Consider the following 27686-nt stretch of genomic DNA (forward strand, 5'->3'; position numbering starts at 1 on the left):
CTCTTCACTTTCTGGGAGATCTTCCAACCTTCCATTTCTATCATAATTTTGTTTCCCAGCAGCACTTTTCTTGTTTCCTGAATGTTTTTTTTCTTTTTTTTTTTAAGCAGTCTGTTTTTGTTTCATGGATTCAGTTCTTCTCTTCTCTCTTTAAAGATAAGTTTTTTGAGGGGCACCTGGGTGGCTCAGATCATTAAGCATCTGCCTTCAGCTCAGGTCATGATCTCCAGGTCCTGGGATCAAGTCCTGCATTGGGCTCCCAGCTCAGCAGGGAGTCTGCTTCTCCCTCTCCCTCTGCCTCTCCCCTTGCTTGTGCTGTCATTCTCTCTCTCAAATGAATAAATAAAATCTTTTTTTAAAAAAAGATAATTTTTTTGAAAAGATAATTTTTTTGAAATTCTCTTTTCCTGAACAGTTCTATTTTCTGTTTGTTTGCTTGGTTTTTTTGTTTGTTTGTTTGTTTGTTTTAGGTTCCATCTTTCCTGTTAGGGGCTTTCCCCAGATTTCTAGCAGTCATTGGCTGTCAGTTCATATTTCAGATAGTAAGAAAGGGGGATGCCAGGATAACACATAACTGGAGCTTAATGGCTGTGAATTCCCTAGATCTGAACATGCCGTTTTGTTCGGGAACCCCCAGTATCATTTCATTGAACACCCATTTTTTTTTATCCCACTTATATTCACCAAAGCAGAATCTTCCACTCTCCTGCCTAGAGGCTTTATGATGAGCTACTAGCGTTCTGCAAACCCAGTAGTAGAGGACTTGGGAGTCTCAGTATTTGTCATGTAAAACTTCATTCAATTCTGTTTTCAGTAGACTACTGAAACTGCCCTCCAGAATTCTTCAAAATTTCCCAGTTTGGGAATCTTCTGTTTTACATACTCCAAAGAATAAACATTTCGTCTTCTGCCAGGATAAGAGAGGGAGGAGTACTTGTCTAATTGTGAATGGTAGAGAGGGAATGCAAGAGATTAATTCTTTTTTTTTTTATTTTTAAGATTTTATTTATTTATTTGACAGAGAGAGAGACAGCAAGAGAGGGAACACAAGCAGGGGGAGTGGGAGAGGGAGAAGCAGGCTTCCCGCTGAGCAGGGAGCCCGATGTGGGGCTCGATCCCAGGACCCTGGGATCATGACCTGAGCTGAAGGCAGACGCCCAACAACTGAGCCACCCAGGTGCCCTGCAAGAGATTAATTCTTAAATTAATTTCTAACCAGGCTTGCTGTTATTTAACCTGCTTCCAGAAGTTTAGGTGCCACCAATTCCCAAGGTTTTTGGAAACTAGTGCAAATAAAATTGCTTCCTGGCTTTACCTACTGCTGGCTTAGGATTCAACTTGTTTGAATCTGCTGTCAGTTAGCTATCATCCTTCTGTCTTCTAGCTTCCAAATTTTGGTTACCATCATTCACTCATTCATTACTCACTCTCCTTTTCTTCCTTGGTTTATGCTTTTGTTTGTTTGTTTGTTTGTTTGTTGTTTATTTGACAGAGAGAGAGCACAGATAGTCACAGTGGCAGGCAGAGGCAGAGGGAGAGGGAGAAGCAGGCTCTCCACTGAGCAGGGAGCCCGATGCGGGGCTCGATCCCAGGACCCTGGGATCATGACCTGAGCCGAAGGCAGACGCCCAACCGACTGAGCCACCCAGGCGCCCCCCCTTGGTTTATGCTTTTTAACAAAAATTTTAATGTTGTATTTTAGTATGGTTATGAAAAGGAATGGAGTTAAATGTGTATGTCCGATCTACCTCTTTAATCAGAAATCAATATTGATTGTTGATTTTATTATCCACTGAGTAGTTTCTTTTTAACATTTGTTAGATTTGAGATAAATACCTTTTTTTAAAAAGACAATTTCTCTTTAGAGGAAATGGGAAATAATTACAGCTAATCCCTATATTCAGTCTCAGGGTAAGATTTAAGAAGATTGCTGTTTGTGTTTATATTTTATATTTAAATGCTTTTATTATGACAGAGACCTGCTTCCTTCACGGTAGTGGGGATGTTTATTATTCCATCAGCCTGAAAACAATAACGAGGAGCCTTATTTTACAGAGCTCAATCTTGTATAGTAAGGACGTACGACATGATCAAACTTTCCAAATCAAAAACTGGGCAACACAGTTTAAACTTTAGAGAAAATAGTAGGTCCACCAACCATGGGCCAAACAATGTGTTATACTTAACACATACCTGTATGAAATAATTTTTGATTGTCACACATTTTTTTGAAAATACATATTTATTGGATGGGTTTATATTGAGAATATTGAGAAGAGATATATTTTTTATTGAAGTATAATTAACATACAATGTTATATTAGTTTCAGGTGTACAATGTTTTGATTTGGCAATTCTGTACATTACTGGGCACTCCTCATACAATGTTATTACAATATTATTGACTATATCTTCTATGCTGTCATACTGTTTTATAACTAAACATCCAAGACTCAGAGAAGTTAAGATATTTCCTCAAATTTATACAGCTAGTGGGTCACAAAGGTAGAGTTTGAAACCAGGATTCATTTATTTCAAAGCTAATACTCTTTGGAAGTGAATGTGTATACAAAATCTGGCATTATGGGATTGCATTAAAGGTTCCCAGAACTTGGGAAGAAGTTACAGGAAAGTTACTATCAGAAATCATAACCAGAAAATCACCCCCTTTATTATTTGTACATTTTTACACAACCATTTCATTTAATTTTTGTAACAGCCACATAAGCTGGCTATGTAGATTTAAATGTTGTAGTTCCTTATCTCAAATGTGTAAAATATAGTTTGCCTGTATCTAAACATTGACTTGTCTCACAAACCCCTTTTCTTGGCACCGCCCACCACCACCATGTCCACAGATAAAGGAAAAATTAATCTTACCAATGGGTAGTTGCTTGGTTACTTCTTAAGTAAAATTGAGTCAGTTTAGGCTTTAAACCAAGATCTTCCCCTTAGCTTAGAAGGAGTCTCTCCATCCCTTGTACTCTTCTCCAAGTTCCTGGGAGACTTATATACCTGGCATCAATGGATGAGTGTGGGTTTCCATACTCTTCTCTCTGCTTGCTTGTCTCCACTGAGTTATTGCTTGACCCTTGACATTTTGGCCAGCATCCACAAACACATAATTCCTCTTGCTTAGCCTCTGGACTTCATATACTGGATCTACTGCCATGATTCTTGCCATGGTCTTCAGTTGTAAGGACCGTGCACTCTTCACCCTGTTTCTTCAAACCTCGGTCTCCCTTAACGTCTGCCCGCTCAGTCTTAGCCACTTTTGCACCCCTCTCGTGGCAGAGACTTCAGCAGCTTTTGAGATGCTGTGTCACAATACACTAGCATGCTTAGAATCCAAAGATGTCTTCAGACAAATCCTCCTTAGCTATTGTCTTCAATACTATACACTCAGACACCTCAGTGTTCTTTTCTTCCTGATGGCCATTACTTTATTTCCTTTGCATTGAGAAAACATCTGTATGTCCTCCTGTATTCTTGTCTATAGTTTTTATGATATAGCTTTATAATAATAATATAAAATAAGGCAATGGTCCTGGAATGACCCATTGATGAAACATACTATGAAGAAAGCAAGGTGTAGAACAGTGTGTATAACCTGCTCCATTTCTGTAAACACAAGTGTAGATATGGCAATGCATTAAACATTTCTGGAAGAATACATGAAATCTGTTAGCAGAGGTTACCTCTGAGGAGGGAAAACAGTCTTGTCTGGGGGACAAGACTGGAAGAGAAATTTTCACTGCCCCTTCGTATCTTTCAAATTCTGCATCATGAAAATAGCCTATTAAAAAATAAGTAAAAGATAATTATAAAACACCTATAATTTGGCTTTATCAACCTGCCAGGCTTCAGATTATCTGATTCTCAGCCACAGACAGAAAGTAGCTCTTTTGGCAAAGCTGTCTTTTTTTTTCCCTTCTCTGCTTCCAGATGTGCTGCCCTTTCTTGTAGGACTTTACTGAAGGCTGCATGAAGCACTAGCAACCTGCTCCAACATTCTTAATTTTTCCCTTCCTTTAGAAGGGAAAATACTTCAGTAGAAAGAGGGCCTGAGTCTCAAATATAACAAATACAGTTTGGCTATTTTGCTAACTTGCCAGACTTAGATAAAAAGGTCCTCAGTACCCTTCACCTGACATCTTTGGCTAAGCCATGTCTATATTTTAGTGTTTATTACTCCCAGGAACTTTTGTTATCTTCAGGCCTATCACAATGAATAGGTATTTAATAAATTGTGATGAATATAAATGCATAAATGAATAATTTTATCTGTAGGTACAAACCACTTAAGTTAATTTTAAATTTATTCACTGATAGAGATTTCTGGAGTCTGCATGTTAGATTTCCCAAATGTCCAGTAACTATGGCTGTCTTTTTTTCTCTAAGCCCAGATCCAGTTAAGCATTATTCATTGTATTCCATTATCATATCCATTTAATATCCTTTAATCTAGAAAAAATTGCCAGCCTCTTTGTGTCATGTCATTGATATTTTTTAAGTCTGAGCCCATGTTTGCAAGATGGCCCTTACTTTAGATTTTCCTGAAATTTTTATTATTATTAGATTCAGATTAAATATTCTTGGCAAGAATATTTCATTGGTGATGCTGTGCCTTCTCAAGGTATCATATCAAGAGTAAGAGGAAATTTGTAACAGTAGAAAAACATATACTACTATGGCTTAAGGTCTGATACAAGTTTTCAATTCTCCTTGCTTTAATTTTATACTAATCAGGTAATGTCTAAGTGGTTCAGTACTTAAATAGACCAGATATTAGTACATAGTATTTTTTATCCAATGGATATCATTTTGGAAACACAAAAAATATATTCCCTTTTAAACTGATCAGTTTTTTGTGAGTTTGTATCAGTTTAGGGAGCTGATAAAATTGTTTCTGGTATGCACAGCTGAGGGCCAAGTAGTAATAATAATAATACCTCACAGGATCAAGGTGAGAATTCCTTGAGATGGTAACAGAAGTAAAATATCACTGATAGTAAGGTGCTCTGTGAAGGATGTCTATTAATATAATCAATCCCACTTTTTATTTTTAAAAACCACATATATAGCAACTGTATCCGGCACTGTTTTGAGCACTTCATGAATATTAGTCTTTATAGTTGGTAATATCATTTATACCCATTTACAGATGAGGAAACTGAGGCATGGAGAAAATAAGTAACTTCTCCAAGGTCATACAGAAGTAGGTGGTAATATTTGCAACTGTTTACCTGTGAGATCCTCCTTGAAAACAGGCAGCCTGGATAGCTCCACGCTATACTTAAGGATGATTTTCCTTCAGCTGCTTCTTTAAATAAATGTGTGTGTTTATGTTATTTCTGTTACAGAGAGAAGAGGTACTCCCTTATAGGGACTCGTAAAGGCATAGAGCATCTAGAGATTTACTGCCTCCCTTACGCTGCTGGCTCTCACAGCACTTGTTATGTTTTTATCAGTTTCTCTCCAGAAGGTAGGAATTGTGTTTTCTCTCTATGAATTCTTTATATAATTATAGTTTTCTTGACTGTAAACTTAATTTTTATTAAATATGAAAAGCATCTGAAACCTATAGAATAAAATGGCAGATGTCCCCAGACAGTTAAGACCTATAAACACATAGCCTTTAAAAAATATTTCTATTATAAAATTAATAGATGTTCATTGTTAAAAAAAAAATAAGACAATACAGAAAAGTGTAGTAATCCTACCACCCTGTGATAACTACTCTTTATATTTTGTTGTATGTCTTTTTGAATTTATTGATATTTTTCTGTATAATGCATAATATATGTATCTATCTAGTTATTATGATTAGAATTAGGAACAATAGATTATAAATGCTCTTTGGCTAGATTGCTTCTTTTCCTTAGCAGTTTATTGCAGTATTTTTCATGTCCGTAAATATTATCTGCATTTCCATTATTAATGGTTATATAATATTCCAGTTTAAGGATATAACATAAATTATGTAACCACTTTCCAATTATTTAGTATATGGGATCTTTCCAGTTTTTTTTCCCTGTGTTAAGCATGATTTCAGTGAACATTCTCTTATATACATCTTTGTACTTGTGTCTAGTGATTTTTTTAGGACAGTTTCCAAAAGTAAGTGTTGCACAGCCTTAGTCCCTAAGCATGCTCTCTGATAAAAGGGTTCCGTGGCCTATAACATAAAGAACCACCATCTATTAATCTCCATCTTGGAGAATACCAATGTATAGTCATATACAACAGCCTTAGTAATCAAATGTATTTGACTATAGAATCCTTTCTTAAAATAGCATCTATCTGCAGGATGTTGGTAGTTGGAGAAGTTGTACATGTATGGGAGCAGGAAGCAATATGGGAAATTGCTGTACTTTCTACTCCATTTTGCTGGGCAGCTAAAACTTCTCTGAAAAATAAAGTTTATTAAAAAAGGAAAAGAAAAGTTTTTAAATGCCATTGTATACATTTACATTTAAAATTAAATTTAGACTTTTACATACACACACAAAAAAATAACATCAGAACATGTCAACATCCCACTGAACACTTTGGAAAATGCTAGCTTATGGTATATTCTTAAAAATGGAATTGGTAGATCAAAGGGGAAATATATGGAAAGGCTCTCCCAATTTGCATTTCCACCAACAGTGTATCAGAGTGGCACTTTCTCTATAGTTTTTTCATTGGTATTAACTATCTTTGTTGTTAAATAAATCTGAAAGGAGAAAAATATATGGCATTCTAATTTTCATTTGTTTGATTATTGAGATGTATATCTTTGTATATTTTTATTTGTCCTTTATATTTCTTGTATGCCTATCTCACTTATGCCCCATTCCAAGCTTTTCTTGGGCGTCTTTGATGTTTTTTTCTTTATTGATAAGAATCAAGAGTCATATTAAGAATTTTAACACTACAAATCACATGTGATACAATTATGTTTACTTAATTTTTCAGTTTTTGATGTTTTAATATGATGTTTTGCTTTTATTTTATCTGCTTCATTTTTGCCATATAGGATTAGCAGTTTTAAGTAAAACTTTACCTATACCTCTCCAGAAACATAACAAGTTTTTTTTAAATCCTTGGATTAGATAGAACACAAATTTTTACATATTATATATAATTAATGTCTGATTCACTTTTAAGGTATCAGTTCAAAAGGAAGCAATACCTTCCTAGGGTCTTCTGTGAGGTTTGATAATGAGTGTAGTAATCATCATAAGCAATTAGGAAAATACCTCATGACGACTAAGGCCAGTAGGAGTACAGAATATCATCACATGTGGTTCTTATTCAAAGAAGAAGAATACAAAAAGCAAGTTAGTCTCAACAAGAAACAGAATTGTCAATACACATTAAAAACAGAGAAGGAAAATAAGTCTGAACCTTAGCTATAGCTAAGTAAAATTATGTAAGTTTTTACAGTTAAGAAAGACCTTTGGATTAATATTGTCAGATTATTTCATTTTATGAATAAGAAAACAAAAGGGCAGAGAGTTTAACTCAACTTTGTCCAAAGTCACACAAATGTTTTGTTTTTTTTTTTTAATTTTCTCAGAAGACCTCTATGAAGTAAAGAAAAGTTTCTAAAAATTTCATTATTAACATTTACTGAGTACTTACTATGTACCAGACAATCTACTAAGTACCCTAAGTCATTTGTCTCACTTATCCTCACAATATACTTTGAGGTAACAATTATTTCCCCTTTATAGAGATAAGGAATCTGACTCTAGTCCAGCAGTCTGAGACAGATAGCCCTCACTCTTAATTGCTGTTCTTTGGAGAGGAGACTCTTAAGTGTTATAATCAGTAAGAAATTATACGTAGCTATCAACTAAAGCAGACAGAATTACCGGAAGAACAGAGAGAGGGTTGCAATGGTCAGTTCTAGAAATAAAGCAAGAGTGGAACATTTTGGCAGGACAGATAGCAAGAAATATTTTTTTACAACCTAAGCAAAAAAAAAAAGTGAAAGATCTAACTAAAGAAATTTGTGGTATGATTTGACTCTAGCTTATTCCCTGATTCTCAGAGACTGTTGTATCCCTCAATTCATTTTTGCATTTATAAAAACTATGTTGGTTTTTTTAAATAAAAAATGGCTTATGAGAACTGTATTACAAAATTCTAAATTTATAGAACTCTTCTCCATTACCACTGCTTTTCATACCCCCTTTAAGTAAGGACTTTACATTTTTAGTTGCATGTATTATGCAATGTAGTCCTTCAGCATTTTTGCTATTAAAATATCCTTTTTTTTTGTAAATTGGTAAAGAAAGCAACATTCAAAACAGATGGACTATTGCTCTAGGTTTTAGTGTTTGCTATAGTTGATATCTAAAGGTGCACATGAATTAAACAAAAAAATGAAATCATAAAAGAAGAAAGGATTTTCAAAATTGAATTTGCAAGTTTAGTCCTAAATAGCAATCACAATTTTAGCTGGAGGCTTTTCTGGGGGATTGTGAATAATGATTAGGTAAGATTATAGGCCCCAGGCAAAGCCTCAGGACTGTAGTGCTCCTAGCCAGTCATTTATCCTCAAAAAAATGGTCCTCAGGTTGTGCAGTATTGTTTGAAATACCAGTGGGAATCAAACCTAAGTCTGTCATTTTATCCCAAGGGTCATCTCAAGAGTCTGAAGCTTAGATGGTAAGATAAATGTTTGCCAAAATGAAAACCCTTGGTAGGCTTTTCAGTTACTGTTGCTTTATTTTATTTTTACTGCTTTGGGGTATGTATTTTTATTTACCTGCAGAAGGAATTATGTATAAAAAATTATAACTCCAACAAAGTAATATCACTATTGAAAATTGTGTTCAACTCTGTAGAGCATCTATTTAAGGGAAATAGGTAAGTTTTTTTTTTAAGATAATAAATTCTACCTCTCATTTTTATTAGATTTTCATGGAAATTTATGTTTGAGAGAATTCAGATTTACTATTCTTTGCTAAAAATGTTCTTCTAGCCTGATCTTATCATGTAAAATTATGAATTGGTGGGTATGAATATTTTGAAAGCCCTGACGTCTTGAATTCATGGATAATTATGTATTTTTAGTAACTAAAACTTCAGTTCTCTTCTGTCTTTATAGCTATTTGCTCTAACTTTTTCCTAAAAACTTGGGACTTAAGTTGTTAAGATGCCATCCACAACTCTTTTAATCATATTTACATAATAGGTAGTAAAAGGGAGGAAATTAAAATATTTACCTAATTCACCCAGCATATGGAATAATAATGATGATGATAATAGTAATAAAAAATAGTAGTGTAGTACTAATAATCTAATAACATGAAGAATAACTAGGTTTTGTTGTTTTGTTGTTTTTTAATAGCTGGGCTTTAATAGGCTTTACTATGTGTCAGGCACTGTTCTAACTCATTCTAACTCATAACTCCCATTATTATTCCCATTTTTAAAATGAAGAAACAGTCAATAAGAGATTAAATAGTAGTAAATCTAGGATCGGAAAATTGAACAAGGACTTGAGAGAGCCACAGTAGAAAATTCTGAGTCCTTCAGTGTCTCACGTCACTGAATACAAGGTTTTATGCTGGGGATATAGTGGTAAATGAGGTAGACACAGTTCCTGATTTCATTAAAGGCAAAATTTTGCAATTATTTATATCATTTCTGTATTACAAGGTGATGGGAGAACATATATAGGGACCTCATATTGTCTGTTAGAATCAGGTAGAGTCCCTGTGAAGCGGGAGAGTGAGGTTCTTGTCTCACGGAGTGGAAGAATGAATCTTGAGGACAAAGGAGAGTTAATAAAGTGATAGAAGTTTATTAAGCAAGGATACAGAGAAAAAGCTCTCAGGAATGAGAGGGGTCCTGATGGGGTTGCCAATGTGGACCTCCAATGACAGTCTTTTATTTAGAACTGACCAGGGAGCTTGTGGCCTCATCATTCTTGTGATGTCTTAGTTTGAGTAAGGACTGGTGATAACATCTTTAATGGCTTACTTCTTCTGTGGGGTCTGGTCATTCTTTGTGGTCACAATGTGACTGCTATAGAAAGACCCCACCTCTTATGCCCAGGGCAGGGTGATCTGGTTTGTTCCCTTATCTCTGGTTTCTTATGCCTCAGCATTTCTGGGATTTCTGTGAGCCTGATCACGTAGCCCCCTTACCTATCTCTTCCTGCCTAGCCACACCTGTCCCTTACTCACCTGAAGAAGGGTCAACTTAGCTGAGATCTGAGAGATGAGTAGGAGTCACAAGGTCAGTAGAATTGGGGAATGGGAGATTCAGGGGCCACACTATGACCTTGGTATTAATACTATGGTATAGTAGTATTCCATATACTGGGTAAATTAAGTAAATATTTTGTTAATTCCCTCCCTTTTATTATCTATTATGTAAATATGTTTAAAAGAGTTGTGGATGATGTTTTAACAACTTAAGTAGACACTTTTGCTTTTGTGGGCCCCTTCCTCCATAAAAAATATTAAAAATTGTATTTTGCAACTATACTGGTATAGAGATAAATATGTTAATATGGTATATTAAAATATTTTCTTTGACCTAAAAGGGTTGTTTTTCTTATTTTAAAAGAAAACATTTTCATGGACCCCTAAGAGTATTGTGGGCCCTAGACACTTGTGACTACTGGTCCTAATGCATAAGTCAATCCAGAAGTGCAAAATATTGGGCCAGAAACATTTCAGATGGAAGGAATAGCATAGACAGAAGCTTAGAGGTCCTTGCTTGCTCAGGAAACTGAATGGAGCTGTGACTAGAGCAGAGCGTGCCGGGGAGGGAGCATGAGGTGAGGCTGATGAGACAGCAAGGGCCCTGTAGGCCTTGTTTAGGATTTTGATATTTATCCTAAGAGTAATAGAAGACCTCCAAACGGGGGTGTGTGTGTGTGTGTGTGTGTGTGTGTGTGTGTGTGTGTGTAAATCAAATTGAGCACATGGTTAAAATCAGTTCTGTGATCCAACTTCTCCCACTTAAGCCTCACTTCTCTTTCTACTTTTCCTTCTGATATCTTCATTTATTGAAGTAAAAGTAATTTGCTTTCACCTCAGATTTTTTATTTATCACTTTTAGGCATCATATGTTAACATACACATAAATAAAAGAGACATTATATACTCACTCACTCACTCTACCTCTACCTTTTCTCTATCGTTCTTCAGTTAGTTTCATTTTTATGTTTGGTTCCTCTGTTGTAACTGTGGATAATAAACTAAGACCTTTAACTATGGATGCTGCTTTGGGATTGTCCCCTCTTGTCAGATGAGGATATTAGTGAACCCACCTTCTCCGTGGTTCTGTCCTTACTTCTTTCGTTTTTGTATCTCTAAAACTGATGCCATTCACATCTATTTTATAATCATAATTAAGTATGTTATTGTGTGAAAAGGCCCTTTGCATTTGCTGCTTCCTCCACCTGGAAACTCCATTCACCCAGATGACTACATTGCCTGATCCCTCCCTCCCATAAATACTCAACCCAAGTGGCAGCTTCTCAATAGGGCCATTCCTGGCCCTCTTATTGGAAATAACAACTCCCTTACCTGGGATTCTTACTGTACTTTCCTTGTTGTGTTTCTCTCCATAGCACTTACTGTTAATACAAATTATATATTTTATTTCACTTAATTTTTGAAATTACTGTCACTCTCCCCATTCTTGACTATAGCTTCAAGAAGACAAGGATTACCATCTACTTTAATTTGTTTGATTTTTCTGTTTGTTGTTTTCCCCCCTCGCTATATTTTCGACAGCTAAAACAGTACCTGATACAGAATCATTTCAGTTAATGACTGGTTGTAGTCCCAAGTGGTCTTCTTTGGTTTATGTCCATACTTATGCAATTTTTCAGTTTTCTTAAAATTTCTAATTTCCTTTTTTGGTTTTTTTTTTCATTATTTTTTTAATCATATTCCCAATTCTTTCCATATCTCCATTATATAAAACACTCTGGTGATCTCTCTCTCTTTTTGTCCTTTTCCCTGGGAACTGCTCTTCTGGAGGCTTACATCCTCTGGCCGCACAGCTGTCATTCTTGGGCTTGCTTTTCCTGCTCTTTTTATTGGCACTACAACAGACAAGCTACATTTTTCTCTTTTTCAGTGTACATCCTCCTTTAATAAAGCATGTTCCTCAGCAACTTTCTATGAAAAAATATTTGAATGACTAATTTTTTTAACTTTCACATGTTTAAAATGTTTTTTATTTTGTCCTCACTAGAGATATACCCAGGTTCTAACATCACCAGGTGCAGGTCTGGGGGAGGGCCCCACTCAGGGGAAAGGGGAGAAGTGGGTGTGTGTGCATCAGTATTGGAAAGGGAGAAAATACATTGGGAGGTGCCATGTTTTGACTGCCTTCTACACATGAGACACTGTCTAAAAACTGACATTTTGTTCCACTTCTACTAATTCCTTGTCTTAGCAATCATTGTGTTAAAACTTGTAAGGAAGGCACCACCTTTAAAGAATATGCTGAAGAGAAACTCTTGCTGCCTACTTAACTGCTCCCATCTGAATTCTAGTTTCTCTGAAATGCTAGAGCACAGATAATTTTCTCTCTGAACTTGGAAAATGATGGTCCACAGTCTTCTAAAATTCATCAACACCAGCCTGAGCCTGCAACTCGTTTTTTGCTTGGCAACTTTTGGGCACCATCTTTGTTTTTCTTGGTGCTTTTCAATTCTTGATGATGTGTCTTGGGGTAAACTTTTTTCTGGTCATATTTTTCTGTTGAATTCAGTGAGCATTTTCATCTGAGGAGTTTCATTCCTTGAAAATTATCTTGTATTATTTCTTTAGTAGTTTCTACCCTTTTCTTCTTTATTTTTTCTTCTTCTTTCCCTCTGTAACTTCTTCTTTTTTTAAATTTTATTATGTTATGTTAATCACCATACATTACATCATTAGTTTTTGATGTAGTGTTCCATGATTCATTGTTTGCATATAATACCCAGTGCTCCATTCAGTACGTGCCCTCTTTAATACCCATCACCAGGCTAACCCATCCCCCCACTCCCTTCCCCTCTAGAACCCTCAGTTTGTTTTTCAGAGTCCATAGTCTCTCATGGTTCGTCTCCCCCTCCGATTTCCCCCCATTTATTTTTCCTTTCCTGCTATCTTCTTCTTTTTTTTTTAAACATATAATGTATTATTTGTTTCAGAAGTACAGGTCTATAATTCAACAGTCTTACACAATTCACAGCGCTCACCATAGCACATACCTTCCCCAATGTCTATCACCCAGCCACCCCATCCCTCCCACCCCCCACCACTCCAGCAACCCTCAGTTTGTTTCCTGAGATTAAGAATTCCTCATATCAGTGAGAACATATGATACTATTATTCTATAAAGGACCACATGGCTGAACATCTAATGTCTCATCTTTTCTATGATACTTTCTTTTTAAATCTACTTCCATGCAGTGCTCTCTTTTCCTAAAAAAGAGATCCGTAGGAGGGTTGAAATACAAAATTTTGTTTTTATTTTCCAAGAGCCTTTCATATTCTCTCGGGGTTTTGTTTATTTTAAGTTGAAAAGGGTGGTAATTAAGTACACAGATTCTGGAGCCAGACTGAGTCTGAATCCCAGTCTCCCACACTTACCTCTGTGATCTTGAGCAATTTTAAGTTCTGCGTCTCTGTCCTAACCTGAAATGGAGATAATGATAGAATGCCTATGTCAGAGTTCTGAGGATTAAATGAGTTGCTAAACCTAAAACACTGAGAACAAAATCTGGAATAGAGTAAGCATTATACATATTTGCTATTATCACTACTATTATAGTTATTGTTATTATTACTATTCTGCAGATATGATGTCTGCTTACTGTCCCTGAGGATACTAGCTATCAGTCTTTTTAAAGTTCCCTTTTTTCGGGGCGCCTGAGTGGCTCAGTCATTAAGCATCTGCCTTCCGCTCAGGGCATGATCCCAGGGTCCTGAGATCGAGCCCCACATCAGGCTCCCTGCTCTGCAGGAAGCCTGCTTTTCCCTCTTCTACTCCCCCTGCTTGTGTTCCCTCTCTTGCTGTGTCTCTCTCTGTCAAATAAATAAATAAAATCTTAAAAAAAAAAGTTCCCTTTTTTCACTAAATTACCCATTTCCTCCAGTTCAGCTTCTTTTTCTGTTTGCTTATTTTTATTTCTCTTTTACACAAGAAGCTTATTTTAAATACCTGGCAATTATTGGTTAAAGATTCATATTTAACAGTCAGACAATAAACAGCTGAGTAGGTGTTTTATACACAAAGACAGCTTTTCCTGATTTCAGGTGTTTAGGGTGATTAGGCCAGGGAACTAGCCTTTGCAGTGGGGCATCCCCTAAATGCCAGACCCTGAAGCTATTCTTTGCTCTAGGATTGATTTCCTCCAAGAAGAACCCTTTGATTGTTGCTTTAGGAATGTCTTCCTTCAGGAGTACCTGGGTGGCTCAGTGGGTTAAGGGTCTGCCTTCAGAGCAGGTCATGATCCCAGGGTGCTGGGATCGAGCCCCCACATCAGGCTCTCCATTCAATGGGGAACCAGCTTCTCCCTCTCCCTCTGCCTGCCACTCCCCCAGCTTGTGTGCACCCTCTCTCTCTGTCAAATAAATTAATAAAAATCTTAAAAAAAAAAAAAAAAAAAGGAACGCCTTCCTTCAGTGGATATGGATACCAACTGTTCCTTATACAAATGGAGTTAATCTCCATTTTCAGCCCCACCTCTGCCTCCTTCTCTCACTGTCCTCTCACCAGGCCTCTGTGAAATTCACCCTCTGAATCTGCCTGTGATTCTACAGATCCATGGGTCCTATCTTAGCTTTTGCCACTCCATGTCTACAGGCTGTGGCTTCCTGTGCCCAAGGCTGCAGTTTTTCTGTTTTCTAGCTCACATTAATTTTTTGGAATTTTTCATCTGTTAATGGCCCATCCATTATGGTGTTATTTTTTATTCCTGTACTATCATTTTCGTAGGTCTTAAAAGAAGTAAAAACATGTATGGTCTACCTACCATCTTTAGAAGTCCTTGCAAATTTCTAATCAGAAAAATGACCAGATCAAATGTCATTTTAAAAAGATCCACTCTAGCTGAAGTTTAAATTACAGCAGCATCAACTAACTGACTAGGTTTTCCTGATTTAATTATAAGTGATTCTTATTACACTTAGCAAAAGATATAGGTAATAAAACTATTTATTAAAATACTAATATAAATAGTCCATTCTTAGATACAAATAAATGGGTTAATATTTAATAGAATATAATCATCTAGAAACAAGTTAAATACTTTCTCCTATAAAAGCAAAATGTATGTATTATTATATTATAAAATATATTAACAAAGTATATATATCTATATAATATACTATTCCCCAGGCCAAAACAGAAGTGACTTTCTTCAGAAATAATCAAATCTCTACTCTAGCAGTGCTTTCCATCTATCACTTCAGACCATTCCATCTTTTATCATTGAATGTAAATGTGATTTTGCATAGAATAGCACTAAATTAGTCTTAAACCAACCTTTAACTTCTAGAAGCTTATAATCTTTTATTTTCAGTAAATTGGCAGCTATGAAGATGAAAATATACTGTAATTCCACTTTAGCTAACATACAGTGCTATATTAGTTTCAGGTGTACAACAATTTATACATCACCCGGTACTCATCACAACAAGTGTACTCATTAATCCCTATCACCTATTTCACCCATCACTGCCCCCCACCTCCCCTCTGGTAACCATCAGTTTGTTCTCTTTAGGTAAGAGTCTGTTTCTTGGTTTGTCTCTCTCTCTCTCTCTCTTTTTTTTCTTTTGCTTGTTTTGTTTCTTAAATTCCACATATGAGAGAAATCAAATGGTATTTGTCTTTCTCTAACAGACTCATTGCACTTAGCATTATGCTCTCTAGCTCCATCCATGTTGTTGCAAATGGCAAGATTTCATTCTTTTTATGGCTGAAAATATATATATCATATCTCCTTTATGCATTCATGTATCAGTGGAAACTTGGGCTGCTGCCATAATCTGGCTATTGTAAATAATGCTGCTATAAACATAGGGGTGCATGTATCCCTCTGAATTAGTGTTTTTATATTTTGTGGGTAAATACCCAGTAGTGCAATTACTGGATCATAGGGTAGTTCTGTTTTTAGTTTTTTGAGGAACCTCCATACTGTTTTCTACAGTGGCTGCACCAGTTTGCATTCCCACCAACAGTGCAAGAGGGTTCCTTCTTCTCCACATCCTAGCCAACGCTTGTTGTTTGTATTTTTTATTTTAGCCATTCAACAGGTGTGAGGTGATATCTCCTTCTGGTTTTGATTTGCGTTTCTCTGATGATGAGTGATGTTGAGCATCTTTTCATGTGTCTGTTGGCCATCTGTGTGTCTTCTTTGGAGAAATGTTCATGTCTTCAGCTCATTTTTCAATTGGATTATTTGTTTTTTGGTGTTGAGCTGTATAAGTTCTTTATATATTTTGATTACTAACCCTTTTTTGGATATGTCATTTGCAAATATCTTCTCCCATTCGGTAGGATACCTTTTGGTTTTGTTGATTGTTTCCTTCGCTCTGCAGAAGCTTTTTATTTTGATGTAATCTCAATAATTTATTTTTGCTTGCGTTTCCCTTGCATCAGGAGATAGATCTAGAAAAATGTTGTTACAGCTGATGTCAGAGAGATTATTGCCTATACTGTCTTCTAGGATTTTTATGGTTTCAGGTCTCACAGTTAAGTCTTTAATCCATTTTGAGTTCATTTCTGCATATGGGGTAAGAAAGGTGGTTCAGTTTCATCTGAAACCTGCCCGGTTTTCCCAACACCATTTATTGAAGAGACTTTTTCCCATTGGATAGTCTTTCCTGCTTTGTTGAAGATTAATTGGCCATATAATTGTGGGTTTATTTCTGGATTTTCTATTCTGTTCTCTTGATTTATGTGTCTACTTTTGTGCCAGTACCATACTGTTTGATTACTAGAGCTTTGTAATATAACTTGAAATCTGGGATTGTGATACCTCCAGCTTTGCTTTTCTTTTTCAAGATAGCTTTGGCTATTCAGGGTTTTTTGTGGTTCCATACAAATTTTGGGATTGTTTGTTCTAGGTGTGTGAAAGATGCTATTGGTATTTTGATAGGGATTGCACTAAATCTGTAGATTGCTTTGGGCATTGTACACGTTTTAATAATGTTTTTTTTCTTTCAATCAGTGAGCATGGAAGGTCTTTCCATTTCTTTGTGTCTTCTTCACTTTCTTTCATCAGTGTTTTATAGTTTTCAGAGTACAGGTCTATCACCCCCTTGGTTAAATTTATTCCTAGGTACTTAATTATTTTTGGTGTAACTGTAAAAGGGATTGTTTTCTTAATTTCTCTTTCTGCTGTTCAATTATTAGTATATAGAAATGTAATAGATTTGTATACATTGATTTTGTATCCTGAGAATTTACTGCATTCATTTATCAGTTCTGGTAGTTTTTTGGTGGAGTCTTTAGGGTTTCTTCTACATAGTATGATGTCATTTGCAAATAGTGAAAGTTTACTTCTTCCTTACTAATTTGGATACCTTTTATTTCTCTTTGTTGTCTGATGCTGAGACTAGGACTTCTAGTACAGTGCTGAATAGAAGTGGTGAGAATGGACATCCTTGTCTTGTTCTTGATTTTAGGAGAAAAGCTTTCAGTTTTTCCCCATTGAGTGTGATGTTCACTGTAGGTTTTTCATATAAAGACTATGGACCCATTTTTAAACCACCTCTAAAATAGCTCCATAACTAGAGTAAATTTTCTAATCCAAATCCCCTAACCTGTATCTGTATGAAAATTTTGGTGCCTTAAAGAAAACTGCTGCCAACTAATGGTATGCAATATGTAAAAAGTGTTTTTCCTGCTTTCTTCCATGCAGTCTTAAGCAGCTTCTTTGTGTGGTTGATTAAAAGATACTTGTAAGCTTCATGTTGTTAAATAATATACATTGATTATAGCCAAGTCTTTACAACATGAATAATCTCTTTATCAAAGTTCTATCTCTATATGTCCTAGTCATTTAAATGTAGTTTTTCAATGTTTCCCATCTTAATTGTTGTGCTGACGCATATGTGATTTCCCTCTGGTGTTATCGAATAGATTAAGAAAAATGCACTCAGTCAAGTTGCTTTCATTTCTGTCTCTCTTAAAAAGAACTATACGTGTATAAAAATTATAAATGGTAGCAGAGCTTTATTATATTATTAGAGTCTCTCGTTTTACTGAGAAACATTTACTTCCTGTTTTTCACATAATAACTTGGGGAAGGGGCAAGGGGAATTTTAAATTCATAACCTAATAAATTCAGTAGATTTCAAGGAAAATAATAAAAACTACAGTAAAGACAATTCTAGGCTCTAAATATATGCAAGTATATGTATATGGATAAGAAAAATTACAAAGCCACTGTGCATTTTTCATAATTAAAATATATTGTCAACCTTCTATGTCTCTTTCATATAAATATTGTAATTTCAGATACCATTATCATACTTATTTGCCTTTATTGTAAATGGAAGCTATAGGTTCTGATGACTGCTAACTACTGCAGGATTTTTTTCCTAAATTGCATGTGCTTTTTGATTAACAACAAATTTATTATCAGTATTTTCTTCTTCTCCATTCCTGGCTATACACACACACACACACACACACACACACACACACACACATCTGCAGGAGCAGTAAAAACAAAACATATTTTATTAAGTAAATAACACTCCTCAAAGGATTTATTCAGTTTACATAATAGATCAGAAATTCATTTTAAGACACTATTTTCTATTTTATATAGGAATTATTATTTTAAAATCCATGTTATGCTTTTTTTTTCATAATTTGAATGTTGTTATGATTTCTTAGTAGCTCTACAGAAATCTTCCTGCTTGTTTTTTTTCCTATTCACAGTATTCAGAGTGGTCCATGTGACCTAGATATTGAAAATCGAGGTAGAGTGTGCTGCATTGCTGATATTTACTGTGAAACCTCAGAAACATCTGGTTCTACATGCTAAAATTATAGGATGCACACTCCTTAATATTGCTGGTATTTTAAAAAGTATCTAAAAGTCTGCACAATCATTTTTTAAGCTGGCATTAGAATATTGTTTAAAAAGATTCAAATAAAACATAATGCTTTTATATTCCAGTTAAAAATGCACACATAATCATTGTTCATTTTTAAATGTTAATCATGTTAGATATGACTCTTTATGGATTTCCCTCCATTATTTACCCACTATAGTAATCTGCTAATTTTGAAATCTAACCCCAATAAGGTGCAATTAGTTTTCATTTCCTAATTTTGGGTAAACTCTTTAAATTATTAAAAAAATAAAATAGTATCTAGAGTCTGCCTTATGAAATTATATTCATCAGGAGAAGTTGATTTTATCATCTGTCAATTTGGTGTAGAGCATCTCTTCCAAAAAGTCAGCTTTTACATTCAGGAAGCCATATTCTCCAAGTGTAGAAAGCTAGTTCACCCTTTAATACTTCTGCTTAAAACATAAAACCCTGAAAGGAAAGCACTGAATGTGTTAAAGCATGTACACAGATGACTGACTTTCAAGTAGAGAGTCTGATATATACTATAAGAATCTCATTTGTTTTCTCTTTCCTCATAGTAAAAATATTATAAAGTAGGAAAAATAACAGATTACGTCACAATTCTCAGCTAATAAAATTAAAGCAAAGATGTGCTAAGGATTTACCATGTAGTTTTGTGTGTCCTCTTAATGATAAAAAGATTTGCTTGCCAAACTACGTCATAGGTTTTTTTATATAGCCAGGGAGAACTACAAAGTACCAGGGCAGATGGCCAGATTCCTTATTAAGGAGTCTAAGGCCATAATCTGGAAACCCAGTGCTGAGAATCAAATCTGAAGTACAGGGAGAGACAAGAATAAGTAAGAGCTGCAACTAAGTGAGGCAGAAGCTGAGCAGAATGAGATGCAATAAACAAACCATAAACAGGTATAAAAGAGTGGCCCAGAAAGAGGACTCTGAACAGAAAGTGTGGGCAGAGCATATTAATACCTTTTTTGGGGAGTTTGCATAAGAGACTTATCAAGACTAAAAATTTACTATGACTGAACAGTAAACCTAGCTCTGATTTGTCTCCAGTTCCTAGATGATTTTTTTTTCCTTTTTAATCAAATCAGTGTTTCCCAAACTGGTATTTCATACAACAATCTTCTAAAAGCTTTATCATGAAGGTGGGGAGAAAATATCAGTTGTCAAGTAAATTGGGGGAATTAAAATCATGCGTGCACACACACATTCTTCATATTTTTCTCTCTTGAAAATTCACAATGCCCTTAATCATATAAAACCTTGGAGGGAAAAAATTCTGTGAACCCAACATTTCCCAAACTTGTTTTACTTTGACACTATTTTGCATCATATCAAATCCCATCATTTGGAGCTGTGTTCTTCATGACACCAGTTTGGGAACTAACTGTCCTGTTTAGTTAATGTTTCAATAAGCCAAATTGTTGCAAAACCATTTTTGAAAGGTAGAATATATGCTTGAGTGAATGAATGAATTTGTATAGTATTTACTAGTATAGCTATTGCACCCTTGCATGGGATCCAGTCTTTGATACAAGAAGGGCTCACATTATTTACATAGTCAGACAAATAAGAAAGTACCATAGCTACTTATTATTAAAGATCACAGTGTGTTAAGTCATAGAAGCTAGACTCCACAACACAGAACCACTGATCCTGTATTTTGGACAGCAGTGACTAGACGTTAATAAGAGCTTCAAAGCATGTTTTATAATAAGTATATTCTGCTCTTATTAATTCTTGGTAAAGGAATCCAACTGAAAAGATCTGGAAGTGATCTTATGTTAATATAGGAAGCAGTATGTTGCAACAACAAAACTGCTAGTACCAGAAGATTTGCATTTTCTGTTCTAGATCTGCTATATATGAGACATTATAAAAGATAGTTCTTTTCTGAAAAATGAGATTACCATTTCCCAGCTAAATACTAAGGGTGAACTTCTAAAAAGATTCTAACTTCCACGCTGAAATTTGGGTAATTCTGGATTAAACAAAGTTAAGCAAGTTTTCATACCCAATGTGTATTGTGAATTTCCAAAAGATGGATATAGTATTGAAGGTTTCTGTGTTACCCTATGTCTATACCATGTGTATTAAGTGATTATCAGAGCATAGTTTGGGAAACAAAGGACTAAATATATTTCAGGCTTCCTTGTAATTCTGAGATGTTATATTCAATGTTTTCAAATTATCTATTTACATTTTTAACCCATAAAAGAAAAAGAAGGGGTGCCTGGGTGGCTCAGTCAGTTAAGCGTCTGCCTTCAGCTCAGGTCTTGATCACAGGGTCCTGGGATCTAACCCCGCATCATTGGGCTCCCTGCTCAGAGGGGAGCCTGCTTCTCCCTCTCCCTCTGCCCCTCCCCTTGCTTGTGCACTCTCTCTCTCTCTCTCTCTCTGTCCAATAAATAAATAAAATCTTAAAAAAAAAAAGGAAAGAAAAAGATGTACATTTATAACCAACTGTGTGCTTGTGAAGGACCAGTGTTATTTGCAAAATGTCTTAGGTTGCAGCATTATAACAACTACACATTTATTTAGATCTTTTTAATTAATTAAAAATAATATGTGTATCTTTTATTTAGGGTAGAGTGTTAAAGATTTTTAAGGTAGTTATATAGTGTTAGTCATTACAGTTTCTAGACAAAATACTCTAAAATCCTGCAAATACTATTTTTTACTTTAAAAATTGCACACATTACAACTCTAAGGAAATAATAGAGAAAGAAGAAAGAGCTTTTTCCAAAATATGAATACAGTTGTTTTCATCACTTAATTTAGTAATCATCAGTATCATATCCTTAGCATGTTCTTCTAGAACATTTTTGAATTTGACATTATAGTAACTTTCTGCTATGAAAGAAAAACCAAAACTGATGGAAGAGTATTTTATTTCCTTAGGGATAGAGTGAAATGTGGGAGTTTTTTAAGGAAAATTTACTTCCTTAAGTATTTGGAGTAGGAGTCAGCTTGAAGAAACTCTCACTGGCAAAATCTGGGACAATTTGAATATCAAAATAAATAATGATAATAATGAATTATAACACCTTTAATAAAATAAGAATCCATCAGCCCATACTAATTAAGAAAGAAAGAAAGAAAGAAAGAAAGAAAGAAAGAAAGAAAGAGAAAAAAAGAGAAAGCTCTTCCTTATGCCAACTAATACAAGGGATAATGGAGTTAAAAAATCATCAAGAGATGCTAAAATTAGTGGGTAAAATTTTATATAAAATAGTTTCAAAATATTCTCCCACAAATTACTTATACAAATTACTTTACTCCCACAAATTAATTTTAAAGGAAATTTAGTCATTTGACAGTGGAGAAACTGGTGAATGTCACATTAACAAACTAATCAAAACCACCAATATTGGATTAAACTAACATTTCATGTGCTTCCTGATATGATGTACTTGAAAAGGAAAAAGTATTGCCTCTATAGTATTCCTACCAAGATGCATAACCTAAAGCTAATCAAGAGGAAGCATCAGACAAACTCAAAATGAGGAATATTAAACAAAATAACTGGCCTGTGTTCTTGAAAAATGTCAAGATCAAGAAAGACAAAGAAAGGCAGAGAAAGGTTCCATTTTTAAGGAAACTAAAGAGATTTTAACAGCTACATGTAATGTGTGATAATGGATTGGATTGTAGCCCATAGGTTAAAAAAAAAACAAGCATAAAATGCTACAAAGGCATTACAGGACAGTTATCGAAAATTGAATATGAACTGTGGATTGGATATATTAAATTTCTTGATTTCAAAAATTGTATTGTTGTTATGTAAAAGAATATCCATGTCCTAAGGAAATGCTTATCAAAGTTTTTAGAGGTAAATTGGCACATTGTTCCAATTTACTCTAGAAAGAAGAAATTAGATACTTAAATGACAAAGCAAATGGGGCAAATTGTAAACAATCAAGGAATCTGGATGAAGTTTCTGGAGAGTTCCTCATCCTATTCTTGTAACATTTCTCTAAGTTTGATTTATACTGAAATAAAAAGTTGCAATACTTTCTTTGAGTTTGAGTATGCCCACTGAGAGTTAAAACCTACTTCAATATAATCGGTCAAATTGTTCTAAGTATGTAAGGGAAAAGGCCAGACCTTAGAAATGTATCCCTTGTTCTTTGTCCAAATTGATAAAATTATGAAGCAAAATTAATATAATTAATAATCCCCCTCCTTCAAGAAAAGGTCATTTATAGTATATTTGTGAGCATGTTAAATTCTTTATGTTAAATGTACCATTTGAACTCAGGATATTAATATTTTAAGTAAATGCACTTAGAGGATGTACAATAGACAGCTATTTCAAGAGACACATAAAACTACTACATCTATTCTCTCCCCAACCTCCATCCCACCTGCCACACATTTACTTATTCTTCATGCCCCACTTTACCTGGCTAATTTAAGTGTAACAAAAGCTTTGTCCAGGAACCTTTTTTGCCTTCTACAGTTTATAATAAATCATTGTCACCACTCTATAAAGGTTATAGATTATGTATTAAATTGAGAAACATGTTTTTTAAAAAGACTTTCTATTCAGAAATTGCCTAGTTTTTTATACTTTGTGTCACAAATTACTATAGTATATTTTATCTCGAAAGGGGGATAATTACTAAAATAACCTCAATTTTTAATATTTTGAGTACATCACAATTTTTTCACTAGGCACTATATATTTATAGTGTGCATGTTATTCACATATATTATGTATATATTTATACATATATACATATAAACATAATTTTACTTCCTTTATCTTTCTCAAATTCTGCCTTCTTTGTATTCATAAGATATATAGTCTTTATAAACAAATCAGTATTTTTTTCTAGTGAGAAGTCAAATACTACTTTTTAGTTGTTTGACATTGAGAGTTGGCAAGTCAAAGAAAAATCCAGAGGACTAAATTGTACTTCAACTTTTCGAAGTTATTTACCATTTAATAGACAGTCAAGAGGCAAAGACTGTCATAGATTCAGGTATCACCTGATTCATTTTTGAATACAAGAGTCTAAACCAAAAGTGAAAATGTAAGTAAGAGAGAAGGACTATGTATGTGTGAACATGTAAGTATATTTGAAGTAGGTTTTTTTATTTTTAGTTTTTTATTTATTTAAGTAATCTCTGCACCCAACATGGGTCCAAACTCACAACCCCAAGATCAAGAGTCACGTGCTCTCCTGACTGAGCCAGCCAGGCGCCCCTGAAGCAGGCTTTTAAAATTGTTTTGATGCTTCTGTGTAGGAAGGAATATTATTACTCTTAGCGTTATAAATATTATTAAGAGATGAAAGATTGTTTCCTCACGGAAAATTTAATAGCTTTCTAAGGAAAGGTAAATATATAAGCCATTTCAGCAAATAAACTAAGTTTTTATTTTTTTTTAATTCCACCAAGAACTTTATAGTCTACATTCAAAATGTATCATATAAAACATGTCAATAATACTTTTGCCCTTTTAATGACTGTATAATTTATCTGAGAAAATGGTCATGTGGCATCATGTAAAATTATTTTATAAAATTAAATCTTAGAGCTCTTATTTACATAAGAAAGGATTCACCTCCAATATTGACCTACTTTTTTTTATTCAGATTTTTTTAGTGAGTGTCTCACATCAAGATTTGAAGGGAGAATTTTATTGCAATATATTAAAAAAGAGAAGCTCATTCTTGCTGTGTTTCTGTAATCTGAATATAAGATTATACGATATTAACAACCAGCAGATGGAGGGAAAAGTGCTCTAGGAAGCTAGGCTATGAATACTAGGTTTATTCCAGAACTTAAAGATTTTCAAAATTTTGCTAAAGCTTCTCTAAACTGTCTGATCTTTTAGTAAGAAATTCATAATTTAGAGTGGGAAAGAAAGACACAGAATCTCAAGGTAAGGTCTGTGTCACTTCAGATGATTTTATCATCTTCTTACACTTCCTATGAAGGCCACTTTTGGTTCTTTAATCTCCTAACTGGTTTGGTTCCAAAGAAATAGCTCAATTGGGAATATAAAAGTGATTTTTTTTCCCAATGATTTTTCACCATAATACCAGTATTAAGACTCTCTTAAGACTCTCATTCATCTAGTGAACTTCCTATAAAAAAAAAAAAAAAAGAATGTATTAAATTCACTAGTGATTGAATGCCCTGTTAAAAAAGCTGCTTTGGCTTGTATTCATTCATTCATTCATTCATTCAGCATAAATCACATACATTTGTGCTAAGTACTATGGTTGGATTAAAGTTGCAGGCATAGAAGATATATCCCCATTCTCAAGTTGCTCACAACAAGCAAACTGAACCACAACAATGCAGTATAGTAGATGTGATAAGAGTGGTATGATGTGCTATCAAGATATGTAGTAAGAGTTCCTAACCTATACTGGGTAGTTTGGGAAGTCAGTGATTTTGATTACCAAAGATGGGATTAGAAAAATATGAGCTGAATTTTGTGATCCAAATCAGTATATTTCAAGATAAACATTAGTCTCATTAACACTAGCAATTTATTGAATGTCTGTGATATGCTAAATGTTAGAACAAATATGATCTTGTCATTTGTATTAAATTTCTAAAATAATAATAGTGGACTTTTTTTCCTAAGAAAATATTTGCCTTATTTCTTCTGATTGTTAGGCTCTTTCTGGTTAACTGGTATACACCAATTCAGGTCATACCACTCATACGTACCATTGGCATTCTGAGGTAACCAAGGAGAACATTATGGGTTCATTAATGAAAATCTATCCTTTACTACTAAAAAGCCAACACCAACTCATGGCCTACTAATATAGTTGGATCATTACCTTCATCCTTGTGTGTGGAGGACAGTAAATCATTAGTATACTGTGAGCCATCACCAGTAGGAAAAGCGTTATTTTGCAGTGTTTCTGAAAAGTAGTAGTTATGAATTTAGAGAAACAGCCTTGAACAGAGAGAGATTTCTAAACACAAGAAAAAGTGGGAACACAGAAATTAAGATGAAAGGTAAGAAGGTGGGAAAAATTAGCAAAGAGAACATAAAACTCAAATGAAATAGGTAATAAAAGAAAATATAGTGGGCTCAAGAATTTTGAGGAGTTTGATGGTTAAATATCATGCAAAAAGACTTAGTGGAAAGTCACCGGTACTTGAGGTTGAGAGATTGGGCAGCCATTGTTGTTTCCTACAATTCTGCCTCTGATTTCCAGCAGCTCTGCTAGCCGGGGAACTGAGGAACAGCAGTTTAGCCTTTGAGCCGTTGTTCTAATTAGCTCTCTCTAGTGTAACGAAGACCTCCTGTAGTTGCATACTGGAATAAACACATAGTTTAGCTGTATATAGTCCTTACCTAATTTTTAAAAGAATTATGTGTTGATATGGATGCAAAATTAAATTTTAACTTTGGTAAAAACAGACTTTAGTAAACACTGAAAATTAGATCTATGGTATCACAAGAAAGCAAGCAGACCTAATTTTTGAATAGGATTACCTATTCAAATTTTTGAGGGAGCAGGAGCGCCTGGCTGGCTTAGTCAGTAGAGCCTGGGACACTCGATCTCAAGGTCATGAGTTCAAGCCCCACGTTGGATTACTTAAAAAGTAATAATAATAATAAATAAATAAATACTTCCTTAAAAATACACATATATATAAATTTTTCAGGGGCAGAAAGAGATAGTATCTTTTTTTTTCAACTAACATCTTTATTCATGGAAAAAGAAGTGTTTTCAAAAGTGTGTGGAAGCATAAGGAAAGAGCATATACTTAAAGAATCTAGTCTGTGTAGAAACCATCTTTCAACTAAATCTTTCGAAAGAGTATCTTTGATAAGATTTCTTGTTTATTATTTTGTATTTCTACTCATGACTTTGGTAGATTTCAGTCAACTCAGGCTGTATTAGCTCTTGTTCAATGATAGTATTTCATTATGGTGAAAAGTACATATTGAATAACAAGATAATGACTTAATGTAGTAATGATCCTTGTTGACTTGTTTCTGACATAGGAAAATAAATAAACATGTTCTTCTGTATTTGTTATTGAAAGGAGAGGCTATACGAATGCCATTTTTGCTTTCATTTATTATACATTATATCCATTATCTTTCCAATAACTGATAAACCATAAGACTTTCTGGATCAAAGTGTGTTAGAACCTTCAAGGTTTGAAAATCTCAAACAAACAGTATTGATATAAATATTATATAAATATATAATATAAATATAAATATAAATATAAATATAAATATAAATATTGATGATGGCTGAATGTAGATGGACAAGTCTCCATCTAAATGTAAGTAAATTTTTTATTTATAGTGAACTTTTTTTATTTTATGTTAATTACCATACATTACATCATTAGTTTTTTGTTGTTGTTGTTGGTTTTAGTGTTCCATGATTCATTGTTTGTGTGTAACACCCAGTGTTCCATTCAGTATGTGCCCTCTATAATACCCATCACCAACTAACCCATCCCCCCACCCCCTCCCCTCTAGTTTTTTTTTATTATGTTATGTTAATCACCATACATTACATCATTAGTTTTTGATGTAGTGTTCCATGATTCATTGTTTGCGTATAACACCCAGTGCTCCATTCAATACGTACCCTCTTTAATACCCATCACCAG

The 27686-nt window shown here is 34.4% G+C and overlaps 1 protein-coding gene across 4 annotated transcripts in view; it reads left to right on the forward strand.

Moving 5' to 3' along the window:
• Nucleotides 1–27686, forward strand: part of MBD5 (methyl-CpG binding domain protein 5) — a 437846-nt gene that overhangs the window by 292370 nt on the left and 117790 nt on the right. For all 4 annotated transcript variants that reach the window (XR_013447132.1, XM_078070760.1, XM_036064765.2 and 1 more), the window contains one exon: nucleotides 5364–5485. The gene's annotated coding sequence lies outside the window, so the exon portion shown is untranslated. The remainder of the gene's footprint in view (nucleotides 1–5363; nucleotides 5486–27686) is intronic.

Source organism: Halichoerus grypus, chromosome 4, assembly GCF_964656455.1.
Source record: "Halichoerus grypus chromosome 4, mHalGry1.hap1.1, whole genome shotgun sequence".
NCBI lineage: Eukaryota > Metazoa > Chordata > Mammalia > Carnivora > Phocidae > Halichoerus > Halichoerus grypus.